Here is a 13,632-nt window from a genome sequence, read left to right as displayed (position 1 = left end):
GTCCGTATGTGGTTAAAGCTTTCTCGGTCATATGTCATGAGATGTCACCCGTTAAAATTTCACGTTCGCCGAGCGCTGAAGTTTTGCGGTTTACCGAGCGTTATAATGAGTTCACTGAACCTGCTTGCGTGACTCTGATAAACATTATGTGGGCATACAATTTGTGCTCCTTAAATGTGCTCATCTAAGCGGACAGAGAGTCTTATGAGATGGGGAACGCTAATTACAGTCAAAGAGAGAACATTAAGGCAAACACTAAACTTAAGCCTTTTTGTTTAATGCACTTGCGTTAGACATGACTAAACAACTTATGCATTATAATCAAACATAACTTGGCGATTTTCAATTCGGATCGCTTTTCATTTGCCTTTCATCTCACTCGGAAAACTCATCTGACTACCAAAATGCTTTGTCCTTAGCAAGTGTCACAGCAACTCAGCAAATAGCTTCACCTACGGCTTCCACTTAACCCTTTTGCCCTCAACTTCACGGTTTGTTCTCTCTGAGCAATCTGCCAGCTTCCTCTGTGTATCCCGGCATACACAAATCTCTCAAGTTTACGAATTTTATTTTTCCATCAAAATCAATTCAAGCAAATGCAGCCATCGCTGCGAGTGGTTGACTAACGGATACCCTAACTATACTTTTGTTTCCTGGGTTTTTTTTCTGTGTGCTACGGTTCTTCGGATAAAGATTATAGCTTTCACTTAAGCTAATCGATATTAAAGAAATTAAGGAATATAATCTCTGTTTTCCAATGATAATGAATGAAAAGCCATCAGCACCTTCTGTTGAATCCGATGTAAAGTTATAAAGCCCAACAATAACCTTTTTCCGACTAGCTGCTGGGTATAAGGCAAAACGCAGCTTGCGCTGCCATATTTACAGACTTTCCCAAATTCCTTCCGTTATTCTGCTTCTCCTTCTGCGTTTTTCATTCATTGGGCGATTTCGCTGTTTGCCTCCTTCCGCCTTGCAACGGCTTGTAATTGTTGGAAAATTGTGTCCCGATTTAGCCCGTCTTGATTTTGACTTCAGCCTTGCTCTGTTTTGGCGCTGGGGTTAAGGTTTCACCAAGAGTTTTATACAATTTTTATTGCTCTTCTTGTTCTTGTGTACGAAAGTGAAATGAGTATTTGATGAAAAATTAAGTGTTCTCGCCCATTGGGAGCGTGGCTAATTGGACCTGAAAATACAGTGCTTTGTGTACGTCTGCTATATTTTGAGATTTTGAATTGGGGTTAAATTAGAAAATCAGTTCTTCACAGTGTTCAGGTTATCTCTTAGACAAGCAGTCTGAGTTAGAGCTTTCTGATATAACTTTGCTTTCATTTTAAAAACACATTTCTTTGCAGACTTAAGGAAAAGATGTTGTATTAGTAGAATGGGCTTGAATTTGCAGCGTTAGATTATTTTGTGAGCGAGCGCATTCGCTAATTAGAAGCGACTAATGAGACGCCCGTCGAGTCGGCTGCCGTGGCCACAGAGACACCCGGTCACAAAACCGTGACACAAATTAGTGACCACCATCGAGAAGTATAATGATAGTCGCTTTGCCATTCCCACGGCCAGCCATCAACAGTTTCCAAGCCTCACGAGTGCAGCCCGCTGCGATGGCCCCCGCACCTGACTCCTCCACACTGCTCGCCTGGCCGCAAACCACATAAATCACGGCTCCGGCTCTGCAGTGACTTGTCCTCATTAATTTGCTCCTTGGCTGAGTTTAATTTCTCTGAATGTCTCTAATTGCAGCGGCTCTTTATCGTGGAAGACTCATTCACTTCGCACTGATAGAAAAATGTTTGCAGATAGCAATCTGCGTTAATTGCTAATATTTTTTTACTGGTGAACTTCACTTTCAATTTTATAAGGTTCATCATCTGAGAACTAAATTGAACTTTCAGCAGACAGGAAAAAGGATAGACAATTATTTTGGTATACTTTAGAATAATTAAAAACTATACCATCCAGCCGAAGGCCCCTGCTGCCTGTGATTAGTCTTAAGTTATTATTTTTTTATATTAATTGTGACTTGTTAATAATATATATAGTATTTACCTAAAATTTAAGAATTTTGTGTATACAAATTTTATTGAAAGAAACATAAAGTTATTACAACCAATTAAATTTTAAGGCAAATAGAATATGTATTAAAAATAAATTTGTGATATTTTTAAAAGCTTGATATCAGACATTTATTTAACACATATTTAGTTTGTTTGTTTTTAAAAATATTTGATTTTCTGGCAGCTTTAAGTCTACTTGCTCACAGCCAAACACACATCATCAAATTTAATAAACAGCATTAATGTGCTCGAACGATTTAGACGACTTTTTAAAATGCAAATTAAGTCAAGTTAATTTAAATATTTGCAGTTGCCAACAAGCGAAATCGTCAGCGGCAATTATGAAGCACATTACGTATACGCCACCGGCGTATTTCAGTATATTTTAAGAATTAAATTATCAAAATATCCACAAGGTAGAGCATGGTCTATATTAAATGTATATGAATTTTCAAATGAATGTCTATTAAAAATTATATTTGAATTGATTAATTGGCAACTTAATCACAAATATTTTAAATTTGTTTCCTAGCTGCTAACATTAAATATTAATTATAATTCGATTCATTGAATTTTTTTTTGCCATATTATGAAATTTATTATTTACTGTTTAACATACAAAATTTTTATTTATTGCTTGCTCTTCATAATAAACAATTTCAACAGATAAATAATGTTTCGCGCTTGCACTCAACTCATTCGAAATGTGATTTAATAGATATACATATATAAGAAATGTATGATTCGGTCTGACCATGTTTATTTGTTTATCTGTTTTGGCAAACAACAAAGTATAGAAATGAAATTCGAAATATATTTCTCTTAAACAAAAAAACAAACAAGTTAATAATTGTGTTTGTGTTTCCATATATCTGATCTCATTAATAACATATAGATTATTAGAACTATTTTCAGACGATAGTTCTTATTCAAGAGATATCCCATGTTTATTTCAAAATGCAGTTCTATGGATTCAATAAAAACAAAATTTTATATGAATTAATAATAAACTTTGGCCAATATTAAACGTTTAATGCAAAGCAAAGTAAATATTTGTAAACAAATTTGAAATTGATTTGTTTTCATTAGAGCTGACTGACTCACTTGAACCAATTTGTCTGTTTAGAAACCTAATTGATTCAAGTATTTCGCTGTCGAGGATATTTGTAATTCATATGCAATCGGTAAGTGCATTTCAAATGCAATGAATAGCATCGTTTATCACTCGGTAAAACAAATTTGCTTTAAATTGCAAAATTGTTGGGTTGCTCGCTGGCAGGCTTCGGTTGGAATTCCCTCGGGGAGGGGATGACTGGGGGGTAGGGGGCGTTGCATAAATGATGATGCTGTGGCCGCCGTTGCTGGTGTTGCAATTTTCGCTGAGATAATTTGTTGCCGCAAGGAAGTGCATCGAGAGTAGCTGCCCGTTAGTGACTTCATAAATATATGGAGCCAGACAATTGTGCAGCCAGGGGGGGTTATGGGGTGCATACGCATCTACGGGTGTGGCGGACCATTAAATCATACACGACAAGATAAATTAGCACACAGCAAGCGCACGCGAATAGCAGTAAAAATGAAATGAAAAGCAACTGGCACATTCAAAAAGACATAAATACGGTAAAAATAACCCACACACAGCCGAACATTTCCCACTTTGTTTGCTCACCCAAGCAAAGCTCTGCTCAAAATTCGCAGTAAGTTTTCCGTTGTGCTTTTTATTTTATTTCATTTCACTTTATTTTGTTTCTTCATTTTCCTTTGTTTTGTTTTTGTGCGTGTGTGTGTGTGTTTGTGTTGTGTGCCCTGTCATCTGGCGCTTTTAGCTCAGCCCTGGCAGCCTGGCATTTCTCTTCGTGTTTTTCTTTTGTCTATTTACAGCGTCATTTTATTTTTAAAATTTTGCTCTGCTTCCGTTCGGCTTTCGTTGCTCGCACCGCATTCCCTCGCCAATGAACGCGACGCGCTGTTTACGCATTCGCCCCGCGCTGGTATTCATATAGGTTGTGCGTGTGTGCGTGTGTGGGTGCCTGTGGGAGGCTGTGTTTGCGCCTTTTTCGTATTCAATTCCATTCAGTTGCCTTAATGTGGCATTAAAGCAGATTGAGACCGATGAAGTATGTGTGAGTGTGTGTGTGTGTGTATGTCACATTGTATGCATGTGGGATAGTGTCAATGTGTGCCAGAAGTAAACAAACAGCACAGTGCTGGTCATTTAATTAGACCAGGCTATTGGGTAGTAGTAGGTGTAAACAAGCCTTAGCATAACTAATTAATAATTTTTGTTTAATCTGAATTACTAAATTATTATTTTTATTTAAAAATCTGAAATTGAATATTAATATGAAATGTCAATTAAAAATCTGTAAAGTTCTACGCTTTATAAACTTAAAAAACTTCTTAGACTTTTGCTAAGAATTTTATTTTCCGACTTTTAATCTGTGCTGGTTTTTTGTTTAAATAAGCTTCAACAATAACTATTAAGTTGACTCTGGAAACCAGAATGCTTAACATGTATCTAATGTAAGGAACTATCTCTTTAATGTGTAATGTATGTACATATAAAAATATCCTTTATGCATAACTTGCTGGGTTTCTCGCCGTTAAATTTAATTTCAATTTATTTCCCTCGCTTGTTTACATTTCTTATATGGGGCGTGATAAAAAAATCGGTCTCAGTTTTAACAAAAGAAAACAATAAAATGTTTTTGACACAAAATTGATGCATTTATGGCAAGCGTAAATAATAAATAAATATTTAAAACAAACAACAATTTTCGGCGTCATAAAAAAGTTAAGCTTTTGTTTTTGTACACTCACACAAAAAGTGAAAAGAGTGTATCGATTATGAATATTATGACTCTCACTGTCCTGTTGTTGTTATTGTGATTGTTTATACACTGGGAAAATTTTTAAGCTATAAGTTATTATATGTGTATACTATATTGCAATTCGTAAATAATAATATTTAAACAAAAATTGTTACGCGCTTAGTTTCAGTTACATTTGAGTTATTGCAAAATCCCTCAAGAGACCTGCCAGCAATATTTCTCCCAATAATTCTATGAGCGAGTGTTTCTAGTTCATATAAACAAAAAACGAGCTGACAAACGTTTGCCAATGATGATAACAGCATTGAAAAATATTGTGAATTTTAAAATATTTCGTGTTAAAAAATACTTTATTTACTCTATATATATAAATATATATATATATATATATATATTTATTAAGTGTAGAACCGGTACATTAAAAATATAACCATAACAACACAGGGAGGGTAAATTAATAATAGAGACGAACCCCATACCAAGTTATGGGGATTTAAAAAAAAAAAAAAAAAAAAAAAAAAAAAAAAAAAAAAATACTTCAGCAATAAATGTTAAATATTGTAATTTGATGAAATATTGAATATTTGCTTCAAATGAAACAAAACAATGTGTTATTTGAATGTGAAATTGATTTAGTACAAATAGTAAATGACAAATATTTATTTTGCTGCCAAGTAGAAAAGAAGTAGAAAAGAAAATTGAATCGGCAGCTGCTGCCAATTTGGCTTTATTCGAGTGTCTATATTATTCTATATCCATAACAGTTAGCACAATTGCAGTTTAGAACAATGGCCAAGGAATTGGCATATTGTTGTTGGTAGGGCTCTCTGTTGCCCGATGAGTGATTTGATTAACATTTCAGCCCATTTGTGCCGCATGGGCGGGCGAGGTAAATGGAGACCACTTTCAGAGACACACAAACAAAGGAAATCGAAAAGGAATTGTGCTGATCACAATGGCGTTTGGTTTGCCGTTTGTATGGCATGCACGCATGTACAGCTCATCTTCAAGTTTAATGACTACAAGCCCTGACGCTTCCATTCCAGCCAGCATATCCCCGAGCTACGACAAACTTTATTTGCCGTGTCGAAACTGAAATTGAGGCAGCTGTGAGGGCCCCTCGGTGGATTACCCGCTGTGTGTTTTATTAAAGCTCTGCATTTTGTTGCATACTTTGGGGCGGCACTATGCAAAACTGCCACGGAGAACGCTTAAAGCCGAGCCGGAAGTTGTAAACGGCAGCGAAAACAAATGTTTCACTTGCCTTGTTGACCGCCTGCCCCTCGTGGCAGCCAACTAGTTGTGGCCTAAACTCCGAAGTGCAAATAAAAAAAATATAGAACAAAAGTTTGTTGCTGTCGCATGCTGATTGCCGCGTAATAGTGTGTGTGTGTGTGCATGCGTGTATGTCTCTGTATCTGTGTGTGTGTTAGATTTATGCTCTGTATGTGACAAGTTGAAAAGCCCAGGCGGAATATATGTATGTATGTAAGGCAAAAGTTTGGTAAAGAAGTTGAAACATAGTTCTGTTTAAATTCACTGCGGCTGAGATGTTGGCCTGAAAGCCAGGCCAAGAGATAACTTAGAAATATTGGAGTTGAAGAGTTGAAAGAAACAACTTAATTTATAAGTTTTGCCAGATAATTCTTAATACTGCTCCAAAGACCTATGGGCTTAGAGTGGCTTTAGGTAATGTTTGGCTGCAATCGATTATCGTAACTGATTACAGCTAAACTTTCAAATAATAACTTTTATGGCTGCAATGGATAAATATCTCTCTTCTTATTATTACAAACACATTTATGAATTTCGAATAATAAATTTGTAAATTTCAGTCAGGTAGAGTTGGCCTATGCACGCATATTTCATATCGCTGTTGTCGCACCCATTCTGTTTGGTCGGATTATTAATTTGCTTCGAATTTACGAACATCAGCTAATTAAAATGCTGGCCCACCGTAGGCGACTCGCTAGGAAGTTCCGACGCTAAGTATCAAATAGCATGCAAATCAGATATATTCCTATCCGATCTCATTCTTAGCAGCTCGCCGCACAAAATGTCTGTAGGTGTTGGTCTTTGCTGTTCAAGTTCATCAGAGGCGCTCACAATGTATATACATACGTATTCGACTTATATATAGAGCTCGGCTTTTGGCGGGGGGTCGCCCACCCCGACCCCTCCCATTTGTTATTTGTTCAGAAATTTGTCAGCACGACTTTCGTGTGACTTTCTGTCTCCATCTCGCGCGTGTCTTTCATTTTTCTGCGCTCTGGGTTTTATTTTGTTCATCAAGTGGATTCTGTTTGGAGCACTGTGTGCTCGAGGTTGAATGGTGTGGGTGGCACACGATTGTCATAACAAGTGCGACGTCTTTGGCTAACAGGAATGACAGCGCCAGGTGTCAGCATTCTTGCAATTTATAAGTTTCAACGCCCAATCAAAGAGCGTGTGCGTGTGTGTGTGTGTGTGTGTGTTTTCATATTTAAATCGACGGTATTATTCAGGCGCTCCTAAGTGCGCAGCATCAGTCAAGTAGATTAATATAATAAAATATTCCATCTATCCATTTGACTTGATAGAGTTGTCAAATAACTATACTTAATAATAGTGTTTAAATTTGGAAAAACATGGCTCAGCTGAGTTAACCGACAAATTTTGTTTATTTATTTATTTGCTTAATTTTTGATTATTAAATCCGAATTAAAGCTCAGTCGTTTATATAGCTTTCTGGGATTTATAAGCAATATTTTTTCTATGAATATTTCGAAATTTTCATAGAGATTCGACAATAAATACCTGGCGATTATTGCAGAACGCAATTGCTGCAGTATTGTGGCTAATGAATGCCGTGGAGTGGGTGCAGCAAGTGGCACGAGTGCCAGTGCATATTTGCGTATGTGTGTGTGTGTGTGAAAGCAAAGCTGGAATATTCGCATAAACATTCTGAGCTCGTTGGGAACTCTCTGGGCATTTGTGCACTCTCAGGCTACTCATGCTTGCTTCGATATGGTTTTGAACGTTGTTGAGTCTAAATAGTCAAAGGTTAAAGCAGCAAATGGGATTGGCATAGATAACTTTTATTTAAGACCATGCTGTGAATAATTATTAAGTAATCCAAGAGCAATTTCATGTATTTGGGCTACTACTATTATTTTCTATATATACATATTTTTATGTTAAATGCTTTTAACATGAATTTTTAATTTTAAAACCATATTCACGAAATATTTATGAAGTACGCAGGAAACGAATCAATTGTGGCTCAAGAGGCCACGTAACGTATACGTAATGTAAATATGTGTGTAGCGCTCTTACCAGAGTTGTCACGGAGTGGGAATAGTGTTGACTGCAGCACAGATGGAGGTCAGTTGGCCGCTGCTTTAGGTGTGATTTGCTATTCAGTCTGTCGGCTAGACAGTCGACTGAGTCCACTGCTGGCACAAAGCTCGATTGGGTGATGTCTCTGGCCCGACTTGTGATACACGCACAATTCACTTAAACCGCTTACTCGAACGCACAAAAACGGAGCCCTTTGAGGGTAAGCAGTAAATCCCTTTAGCCAGACGCAATTAAAACGTTTTGCTGTGGCCTTTTGACCGTTTGACTTACGGTTCGTGTCAAGTGCCCTTCGCAATGAGCTTTCTAATGCCAGGCCAACACGTGTTGGCTGTGAAAGCCGAGCTGAAGCTATGATTTGAACGGTACTCTACTTGATTTTCGGTTCGGTTCGGTTTGAGTTTCAGTCTTTAATGCCTGCACGTTGCGTTCCACGGCGCGCTGCAATTTGCGAAATAGGCCTGTAAAAATTTTAAACATCGACAGCGGCACAAATATTTCGGCAATTAAGATGCGCCCCGGCGTCTGCTCACGGCGCGTATACGCGATGCTGGTAACGGAATTCCTTAATGTAAGCAGGCGTCAGTTGGCTGGCGTGTGTCGCCTTTAATGGCAGCCATGGCGACGGCAGCACTGCCAGCGACACGACAGCCATATCAACAGAACCTATGCCCCCGCGCTCTCCCCCACACCGACCAGAGGTATGTCATTCTTGTTAATGCCACTGCTGCGGGCCTCTGCTGGGCTGGAAGGAACTCATGTCGTGTTCCCATCTAGGTTGTCAACACTTTTGTAGCCTGAGATTATGTGTGGCTTTGCTTTAGCCTCTTCTAAGCTTTGACTTCTATTACCTACTCTAATATCTGTAATATATCTGTGGTTTTTGTTTTCCATGATAGGCAGGCTGTCAAAAGCTCAATAGAAGTTGCTCTTTATATGGAATGTACGATATTTAACATGTTGCAATGTTGGTTCAATCTACCTTTGCATATTCACAACATGATTTTAAATAGAATGCATAATGACTCTCTCTCTCTCTCTCTTCTTTTACTATGCATAACTGAATTAGAAAATAATAATCTCTTGCCATTATTTGATATTCATATCACCAATGAGCTGCAATTTTTGTAAAAGACCAATTACATCTGCTACAATTGCAATACATAATAATATTTTTTATTTGCTACTGTTTTTCTGCATAATTTAGGAGTTAAACCCCAAAGAGCTAGCAAAATCGACATTTCCATAGAATGAATAATAGTATTTGCGCATTTGAATAAATTTCAACATAATCAACAATTGACGAATGTTGTTTACTTTTGCTGATTAATGGCATAAATTGTGGATTTCATTCTAAATACCAATTTTGACATATGTATATGGAGCTAGTCCAAGGCAGCCAGCAGCCAACTGTATAAGTATGGGTTTCTTTACAGTGTATTGTAACAATTTCCTTAGATCAATCTGAGAATGCTTTAAAGCTGACAAAGCTGTGATGCCTGACTGAAACCTAAGTAATAAATACTTCCTAAGTATATTATCCTAAAGATGTCAAAGTGAAGGGCTTACTCCAGAGATATTTTAAGAATGTGGCATTCTTTGCAAACTCAATTTTGTATACCCTGAGCCCGTTCGAGATGGGGTGTGCATGGCTCTGTGAAAAGTATGTCACTTACATCAAGTCGATTAAATTCAAAGTGCGGATTGAAATTGCTGCTATTAACTGTCATACAAATTTGACATCTAAGAAGTTGTCAAGCATGCAAAAAATGGTATAATTTTTATTTCTTCGAATTTCAGAGTTTTCATAGCTATGGCCTGAAAATTTGACTAAAATAATGTGAGAGCGAAAGGAGCAGAAAGTTCACGCCCACTGATGTGCGTGATTATATATAATTTTGTCAACGAAGTGAAGGAGGAATGCTTGCAGCAGCAGTTGGGGGTCAGGGTGTCTCCTAGTCGAGCATACCCGACTGCAAAATTTCTAGTGGTGTTTCATTTATTTTTCGCTGAACAAAGCAACAATGCAAAAAATGTCGTAGGAAAAATGACAAAATGTCAAATCTTGGTAGCATAAATAATTTCTAGGAAGTTTGAGCTGTGAAGGAGCCCAAATCAAGTAAAAAGATGAAAGAAATTTCATTAGCATAAGGATAAGAAAATACTTTTTTTTTTCACTTTCCCATAATAGTTCATTATGCCTAGAAACAATATGTTTAATTGAATTTGTGTCATCATTAATATCCCAGGCTCCATTTGAGCTGCCGATAGGGGCGCGTCGGATTCTTTGGCGGCAATTATGGCTCAATAAGGCAAACACCAGCTGATGCCAATGAGCTTGATGTCCGCGGCGCTGTCGATGCGAGCGGAAACGGACCGAGGAATCAATATCGATATTCCAGGCACGCCATTGGCTTTCGGACTACATCCCACAATGGCCACAGACTTCGTGGCAGTTGCCTTTGCTGCCTTGAATTCATTCATAAAAATCTTACGCTTGCTCGGCTGTGCAGTGTTGAAGCCTTAAGCTTAGACAATAACACGCAAGCTGCAGACATATAAACTCTCTCACCCAGTCACACACTCACACACTGGCACACTGGCACACACACACACACACACACACACACGTACAAGTTGGGAAACTTTAAGTTGTGGCTGCGGCTGCCACTTAACATCGAGCAGTTGACTTGGACCGTTTCTTGCAGAAGCCGCGTTGCGTACTTATCTGGGCCGCCCAGTAGGAGAACGATGCCAACAACAAACACAAGAAGTACCTTAGCAGAAGTCCGCACGCGACTTGCGCACGTTGTAGCTGTATTTTTTCACCGAGTGGCACAGAACTGAACGCGTCGAGGTTGTCACGGGAACTGAAATTGAAATTGAAAAGGCAGCGCTTTACATGCGGCCGCCAATCGTCCTTCCTGCCCCCAATCCTCGTTCATCTCCGCGTCCTCGTGCCTACGGTCGGCTCTGTTCGCAACGAAAGTGAAATGTAACGCATACGCAACGTTGACCCGCTTGCTGAGTTGGGATGCGCGGCAGCTTTTGAAGTAAACGAGACGAGCTTTCGGAGAGCGACAAGCAAACAGCTGACTTTTGTTATTGGGCTATTTGCCGGCTGGCCTCGTTGCTATTCTTGTTGTTGTTGTTGTCGCTGTCGTTGTTGTTGTTGTTCTGCTTTGTTTATGTATTGACAAGCCTTGTTTATGCCCAGATTTGTTTGCAAAGGATTAGGTAATTTATTGTTTCGATAGTTAAGCACATATATAAGTACTAGATTATTGTAATAATAGAGCATTGTCAGCCATTAAAATCGTGAGCTTTTCATATGGAAACCGAACACTGTATACTATATAATAAAGATAATGCAGATATCCCCTAGTATATTTGGGTATTTAGTTTAGCACTTGATTTTGTTCAGGTCTTGTCTAGTCACACCTGTAAAGCATATATTTATAGTTTTCAACTAGACTTCCTGTCGCCTAGGACCATTCGAACTCTATACTTTATTCGATATCATTTCTTCCAAGCTCGTTTAGCTAATTACTTGAGCAATAGTGAGTCGTCCTGATCTTACAAATTATATAAAAATTAATTCGAAATAGTGACAAAATTAAAGACCGTAAACTATAATTAATAGAGATATATCGATTTTTTATCAAGTTATAATTATTTATAATTAAGTGTTTCAATGCTTATTAGAAAATACGTCATAAATTCGTTGCTTATTATATTTGAAATGTTTCTGGTGGTTGAGAACAAGGACAAGTATTAAATGCGGAAGCTTTAAAGTTGTAAAAGCTTTTGAGCTTAAAATCGGTCAACAGTTCAGCTTCTAGTTCACAATAGAAACGTGTCCTTGCTCAGAGTTTTATGGCAGCTTATAGAGCTTTAGCGGATTCAGCGCCCTTTCAAGTTTATCATCCATAAAAGTACAGTTCTGTTAAAATGTGCATAATTCCTAGGAAGGCATACATTAGTATGTATGTATATAAAAAAATAAATTATATTTCACTCACACGACAACAGATTTATGGTGTAAGTAATCTAGTTACTTTCCATTGCCTAAATTATAATAACACGGACTTCTTATTGCTTTATACGAATTGCATATCTACAATTGATATGTATATGAATCACATTATCTTAATCCAATTATAAACTGACTATGAGCCTATCGGCAGCAGAGTGCACTGCACATTGCGTTCCACCAATCTTCACGTTTTACTCCATAAAAGCTCATACCTTTAGTGCACAATCTCAACAGAGCAATATCACGGCTTTATAATCCTCACAGCACCTGCCCAATATTCAACTCTTGTCTTTAACATTGTTTCACCTTATCACATTAAATTTTCCTCGTAAACATATTTGAAATATTCGATTTGCAACGGTTTTATATAGTCAAGCAAGTAAAAGTCTTCTAGGCGAGACTGCTCGACTACGAGGTCATCTGAATTTGTCGAAGCATTGGATGGATATCTATGGGAAACTTTTAGAATGTGGTATTTGTGATATCTGTTATAATTTAATATATGGCTTTTGATAAAGGTTTTCGATAGCTTTACAGTTAAAATAACTATGGATCAAAAAAAAAAAAAAAAAAAAAAAAAAAAAAAATAGATTCGATCTTCACGTGCCATATAGGGCTTTCATAAAAGAATCCTCTAGTTAATAAAGTCTCAGAGATCAATGGACTGACAGACATGGCTCAATCGTCTCAGCTCGTCACACTAACTAAGAATATGTACTTTATGGGGTCGGCCACCCCTTTATTACCTACATCTTAACCATTTTCAATATGTTCAGGGTTTAAAAAATTTGAATAGAAAATTCTCTTTCTGTTTTAGCTACGTCAACAATTTCTATTGAGCAAAGCTCTGTAAGCGCCGTAAACCTTTATTTGACGTCACTTAATTTGTATTTTCGTTTGTCCAGTGTAAATTTTATTGCTTAACTTTCTGACACGAAGCCTTTTAGCAGCTGGCTGACCTTTCGGTAGCCCTAGGAATGCCCACAAAGTTTACACAGGTCAAGCAAAATATTTTGCCAAACATATATGACAACTTCTTCTCTGGGGCGTGGCTGTGGCCGCCCACATTGTGTGTATGGCACGCAATACAGGAGAGAAACCAAATTTATATAAAGGAACGTTTTACGAACCCTTTTAAAAATCGGATGCTGTTGTTAAAGGGCATCGGGTTAACCACCGACCTCAAAGTTTGCAACTTATTCAGCTGGGCTGAAAATGCTTAAGAATCTACTTAATTCTCCACCATTGATTGACCACAAATTTTTTTTGCCATACCTTTTAAAACAATGCGGAAAAAATCGCAGCCATCTGCTTGATTAAATTTCATTCGATCAATGACTACTGCTACCTGCAGTTCAGCGCA

General features: G+C 37.7%; 1 protein-coding gene across 8 annotated transcripts in view; it reads right to left on the bottom strand.

Moving 5' to 3' along the window:
- LOC108616516 (uncharacterized) overlaps positions 1 to 11,222 on the bottom strand; it is a 69,109-nt gene extending 57,887 nt beyond the window's left edge. Inside the window, exons 1-3 of one of the 8 annotated variants that reach the window (XM_089464040.1) lie at positions 11,011 to 11,222; positions 8,507 to 8,694; positions 8,213 to 8,427 (exon numbers count right to left, since the gene is read on the bottom strand). The gene's annotated coding sequence lies outside the window, so the exon portion shown is untranslated. Of the gene's footprint in view, positions 1 to 8,212; positions 8,695 to 10,867 lie in introns of all 8 variants that reach the window. The other 7 variants (XM_089464026.1, XM_089464030.1, XM_089464036.1 and 4 more) reach the window with 7 other exon arrangements.
- Between the last annotated feature and the right edge of the window lie 2,410 nt (positions 11,223 to 13,632).

The sequence above is a fragment of the Drosophila arizonae genome, chromosome 2, assembly GCF_054131065.1.
Source record: "Drosophila arizonae isolate 15081-1271.41 chromosome 2, UAZ_ARI_1.0, whole genome shotgun sequence".
NCBI classification, from domain to species: Eukaryota; Metazoa; Arthropoda; class Insecta; order Diptera; family Drosophilidae; genus Drosophila; species Drosophila arizonae.
This window is presented reverse-complemented; position numbering and strand designations above follow the sequence as displayed.